Below are 6,000 nucleotides of genomic sequence, written 5' to 3' on the forward strand. Positions count from 1 at the left end.
CCCTATATAAGCAAACAATTTTTTTCCGAAAAAGGGGGACCCCCCTCAATCCGCCTCTGGTGTCTGTTGTCTGTCGTCGTCGTTGTAGTCGAGTATTCTTCTTCTCTGAAACTGCTGGTCACATTGGAATTAAACTTGGCTACAATCATCATTTGGTTGCTTTAAAATGGACATTCATAGATAAAATCTAAAATAAAATTTATCATTATCATTAATAAATGTGCTGCAAACTTTCTAATATGCAGTTATTCCTTAAATATACAATGCAATACGTCCCCCAAAAACTCTGTTCTAGCTGTGCAGTAAATAACAAAATATAAAGTAATAATAAACAAAATTAATTATCTATTCGAAATATTAGCATAAAACATGTGGTGTACACCAGGTTATTTAACAGTGTGCACCACATTTTTAATGTTATTTCGAATAGACAGAAAAAAATAACAGTTATTTCTTGTAATTTTATTCTAAATTCCATTTTAAACAGGAGTAAACCATGAAAAAACTTTGTTGACTTCACGGTTGCATCCAAAATTAAATTATAGTAAAATGCAAACATATATATGAGACGTATATATTTGTGTCATCTAAATGTTGATGTAAAATCTGCCTTTTAAAGGTTTGTTCAACATCTTATTTAATATATTGGTGAATTTTTATATAGGAAGTTGAGAAACAATTTGCCTTATAATTTGGAGTCTTATCTTAAAGAGGTTCCCTACTCAGTTTCAGAATAACAAGCTTTTCATAATACTAGTGTATATTGATAGGGGATTATCAAAGGAACCAAAAAGAGCAAAAGAAGTATAGGTCAATGTACTTGTTTTCGAGATATCATAAGCCGTTGAAGTTTTGGCGAGAAAATGTTCTCTCTTAATTTTTCATAGCTTTATCATTGAAAAGTTTAAGTGCTCAAAGACTATTGAAAAAATAAGTATTTAGACTTTTACATATGGCTTATAGTTATTACACGTAAAACATTTATAAAAAGAAAAATGGAACATCCAAGTTCCTAAAAAGTCATTGGAACTAAAGACCGTATACCATACTTAATTCTTACTTTATCAAGTAATAATATTTTAACAACATAAAGTAACATCAGAGTGCTACATAAGACAAATACGGTGTTCCATAAATACCACAGTACAGACTTTCAAATTGGTGCGAAAAAATCTAGACTTAAAATGCTCGATACCTATACTACGGGGCGCCGAATGGGACTCTTGTGGTTTTGTACTCAAAATTCAATTTTGTACGGACAAAAGTGACTTTTGTTCAACAAAAATGAGTTCAGTTTAACAAAATTTGTATCATACTAGAAATTTAAAATTTTGTCATACAAAATTATCTATCGGCGGACAAAAGTCACTTTTGTCATGACAAAATTCAATTTTGTTACACAGACTTGACTTTTGTTGTACTAATTTGAAAATTGAGCGACAAAAGTCAATTTTGTTTTCAAATTAGTTTAGTTTGGTTTCTGTGAACTAATTTGCATACAAAATCGACTTTTGTTACACAAAATTGACTTTTGTTACACAAAATTGACTTTTGTTACACAAAATTGACTTTTGTTACACAAAATTGACTTTTGTTACACAAAATTGACTTTTGTTACACAAAATTGACTTTTGTTACACAAAATTGACTTTTGTTACACAAAATTGACTTTGGTGAGACAAAATTGACTTTGGTGAGACAAAATTGACTTTTGTCTCACGAAAGTCAATTTTGTCTCATAAAAGCCAATTTTGTTGTTACAAAACTGAATTTTGTCGTCACAAAAATGAATTTTGTCGTCACAAAATTGACTTTTGTCTCTACAAAATTGACAAAATTGAATTTTGTCTCAACAAAATTGACAAAATTGACTTTTGTCTCAACAAAATTAACAAAATTGACTTTTGTCTCAACAAAATTGACAAAATTGACTTTTGTCTCAACAAAAATGACAAAATTGAATTTTGTCTCAACAAAAATGACAAAATTGAATTTTGTCTCACAAAAGTCAATTTTGTCTCACAAAAGTTAATTTTGTCTCACAAAAGTTAATTTTGTTTCACAAAGGTCAATTTTGTCTCACAAAATTGAATCTTATCTCACACAATTGACTTTTGTGATTTAATTTCCATATCAGGTAACAAAAGTCAATTTTGTATGCAAATATGTTTATATTTGCATACCTTTTAGACAAAATTGACCTTTGTCATGACAAATATGAATTTTGTCTACAAAAATGAATTTTGTCTACAAAAATGAATTTTGTCTACAAAAATGAATTTTGTCTACACAAATGAATTTTGTCATCACAAAATTGAAGTTCTCACAAAGCAAGTATGTAGCACATAGTTTTGTAAGACAAAAATGATTTTGTTATGACAGAATTGAATTTTGTACAAAACCACAAGAGTCCCATTCGGCGCCCCGTGTATACTGTCAAGATCAAATTTTCGCGCTAAGAAAACATTTCAAGGGAAACAACCGTGTTTCTACTTTCAATTTCCACCTTTTCATGCTTCTGTAGCTTATGACAGTTATATAAGGTGTTTTTATCGTTTAGATATAATTGTTCATAAATTCCCAATCTTATCTTTATGGATGCATTCGTTCTGCGGACAAAACGTAAGAGGGACGAAAGTGAAAGAGAAAGCGAAGATAAAAATAAACTCGCGAAACTAAACAAATTGAAGTGGCGAAAGCTTTCTGGTGAGAATTTGGATTGTGATTATATTGTATTGTATAGCAAGGAAGAGGCAGATGAACTTCTAATCAAATGTGCTGAACTATTAGAATACAACACAGGCCAGTTAGCGAAGGTGAAAGTGTTTGGTAAATGGCATGATATTCCGCGAAAACAGGTATGTCACTGATATGGGAGATAATTCTATAAGTTACTTTTGTCATTTTCAAAGTTAAATTTACAAACTGTGGTAAAACAATAATTGATTTTTTTCAATGAAACATTCGTCATGTTCGTGTTCCAGTTTAAAAAATCAGTTATTGTTTCAGGCCATTTTCATTATTATAATTCTTACTTTAATATTGTTTCTGAAATTATAAATAGATATAGGAAGATGTGGTGTGCCTATTTTATCCGTCATTTTTTCATTGTTCTCTATTCTGTATACATACGACCTGCATACATGTATAAGAAAAAAGGTTGTTTAAAAGGCATTCCATTAACACTTCAGACTATATGTTCAATGCATTACTCTCTTGATTTAACTTGAACGAGTGTGACTTTTATATATGCTGAACGCATATAGAAACGAAACACCTCATATTCCAGTTCATTAACTTACTTTGACCCCTTTATAGTTAGTTCAGAAACTTTTAACTAGCTCACATTCAAATGCAGACGGACAATTGCCAATTCTGTATTATATCTTAATATCCTAGTAGAGCTTTAAAGGTCCATTATGATTCAAATTATCACAAATGTGTACATTTCAAGTTTTAGTTAAGATGAAGGGTGTTTTTAAGCATTAAAAATATGTAACCTTTAAAATCTGAAATGGAAAAAACTCTGAAAATTGCTATAAAAGTTCTGTGTCCCATATTATTACGATTTTTTTTATCTTACAAAGAAGACCCAACTGACATTTAAGAAAAAGAAAATGCATGAAGGGGTTGCGTTTCCTTATACATTGGCACTTAATAAAGATGTATTTTTTTTAGAAAGACTAAATTCAGATATCCGTAGCCTTTGTTGTAGATACAACTTATAATGATTCATTCACGATTTTGCGGAGCTCCTTTTTTTCGATTTGTTTGGTCTTTTTCTCCAAGATGTTGGCTGTTTTTTATTGGACTTGTGTTTTATATGCCTCATTTGTATCTTCCTTTCTTTTCTTCTGTTTATTTAGATAAATATTCCTTCACGAAAGCGTTTTGAAAACGTTTATTAAAACTGTTTAAATAATGATTTTATTTTTTAATTTGTTTTCTATTTAATTTAAGGTTGCTTATGGAGATTCTGGTTTATCATACAAGTTTTTTATCATACAAGTTTTCAAGCACAATTGTTCCTGCACGACCATGGATACCATTTCTAAAAGAAATCCGTGATAAAATAAGTGAAGTAACAAAACATGAATTCAACTTTGTTCTCATCAACAGGTACATGTTCCTAACATTGCTCTTTAGTTTGCAAAGTGTCAAAGTGTACTGTATACTATGCCGTTCCGCTCTCTACTAAAAATAACCGACGATATATCGTCGACAACGAAATAAAATACCTACAGACCGGAAAGTATGCAGACAGTAACCTTCGTAAGCAAGGCATGAAAACGGGAAATAAAACAAGCGAGCATTTGGTTTAACACAATGAACAGAGATAACAATTAAACAAGTAGTAAAAGGATTAAATAGATACGTGATCAGTATTTTAATCGAATGACACGTTTCTTAGATAATCAAATTAAAAAAAAAAATTCGGGACATCAAAAAGATCTGAACAGAAAAAATACCTTTTTAAGAGAACAACCAAAATCGTCTATGCAGTATGGTCAACTTTACAGGCTCGAGCTAAAATTTAGTTTTAATTTAATTTTTGCAGAATTTCAAAACGAAGTCGGGTTTATTTCTAAAACATTTTTTACAATATTGTTTCTCAGATACAAAGATGGCCATGATCATATGGGAGAACACAGAGACGATGAAGAGGACTTGGTACCAGGACATCCTATAGCCTCACTGTCACTCGGACAACCACGTGACTTTGTTTTTAGACACGCAGACTCCAGGGGCAAACATGCTAAACGAAAAATTGATTCAATTACAGTAGAGCTACAACACGGAAGTTTACTTATGATGAACAATCCAACCAATAAGTTTTGGTATCACTCATTACCACAAAGAAAAAGATTAATGAACGTTAGGATAAATATGACGTTCAGGAAAATGACACAACTAGCTAAACGGGACATTTCTTGCTAAGTTTCATGTCGAAAGACACTCTTTCCGATACTCCATTTTGAAAATTCTGTAGATAATGCAATTACATTGGAAGTTTTTTTAATGACCCTTGTAATTTTACTAATATTTCTTTAATATAATACAATTTCTTTATTATTATATGGGCGCTTGAAGAACCCATACGGACTTCAAAACTTCACGATTTCGATGTAGTTGTTTTTTCCATTCAACACAATTTTATGAATTTATGTCTTTATTTTTGTTTTATGTTTGACGTTTGGGGTTGGTTAATACTTTTGAAGTCTAAATCAGGGGACTATTGAAAATTATAAGTCAAAACAATAACCGACAACATAATGACCAAAACGAAAATCAAAGAGGTCTTCTAAACATTGACTAGACATGTATACATCACGATCCCCGCCAAAACTGGTGTGATCTCATGTGTACAAAATATGCGGTAGATCCTGCTCCCAGAGTAGCACCTGTCGTGTTACAATTGATCATTCAAAGTTAAAATTGGCACTGTACTAGAAGTCATTTTCTGATCTGCACATCTTTAAGCTATTGCAAATTTTACAGCCGATTTCAATGAGTTTGTAGCTAAAGATAATATCTTTGGTTAGCTTGCTTGCTAGCTGAACCGTGAAGTCATTGTTAGGTAAGGCATACTAACCTCTTTTCGAAGAAACATAGTCCTACAGACAGATAGATTGGTTATCTGTCGGACTAGTCTTCTCTTAAAGGAGGATAGTTTACTTACCTAACAATGATTAAATTTTCACTGTTCAGCTAGCCAAACCAAAGATATAACATTTGCCTACACTCATTGTAACCGGCTGTAAAGGTATCCTTGTAGTTGTGATTGAACCGGATGAGATATATTTTGCCCTAGAAAAGACGGCAAATTGTTTAACTAGTGTCTGACAATCGAACCAATAGTCTCCTTCATTTTTTCATTAACACGGTTGTGATGAATAGATTACTGATTGGATATGTTGGACTACTTACAGCACAATATAGTACTAAAGGATGAGTGCATTGTATTATTTCATTTGATCAAATATTTATTTGGACCTTTCG

The 6,000-nt window shown here is 31.4% G+C and overlaps 1 pseudogene; it reads left to right on the forward strand.

Moving 5' to 3' along the window:
- The first annotated feature begins 2,481 nt into the window (after positions 1 to 2,481).
- LOC134719807 (DNA oxidative demethylase ALKBH2-like) lies at positions 2,482 to 5,760 on the forward strand (annotated as a pseudogene).
- Positions 5,761 to 6,000: the final 240 nt, after the last annotated feature.

The sequence above is a fragment of the Mytilus trossulus genome, chromosome 1 (assembly GCF_036588685.1).
Source record: "Mytilus trossulus isolate FHL-02 chromosome 1, PNRI_Mtr1.1.1.hap1, whole genome shotgun sequence".
Taxonomy (NCBI): Eukaryota; Metazoa; Mollusca; class Bivalvia; order Mytilida; family Mytilidae; genus Mytilus; species Mytilus trossulus.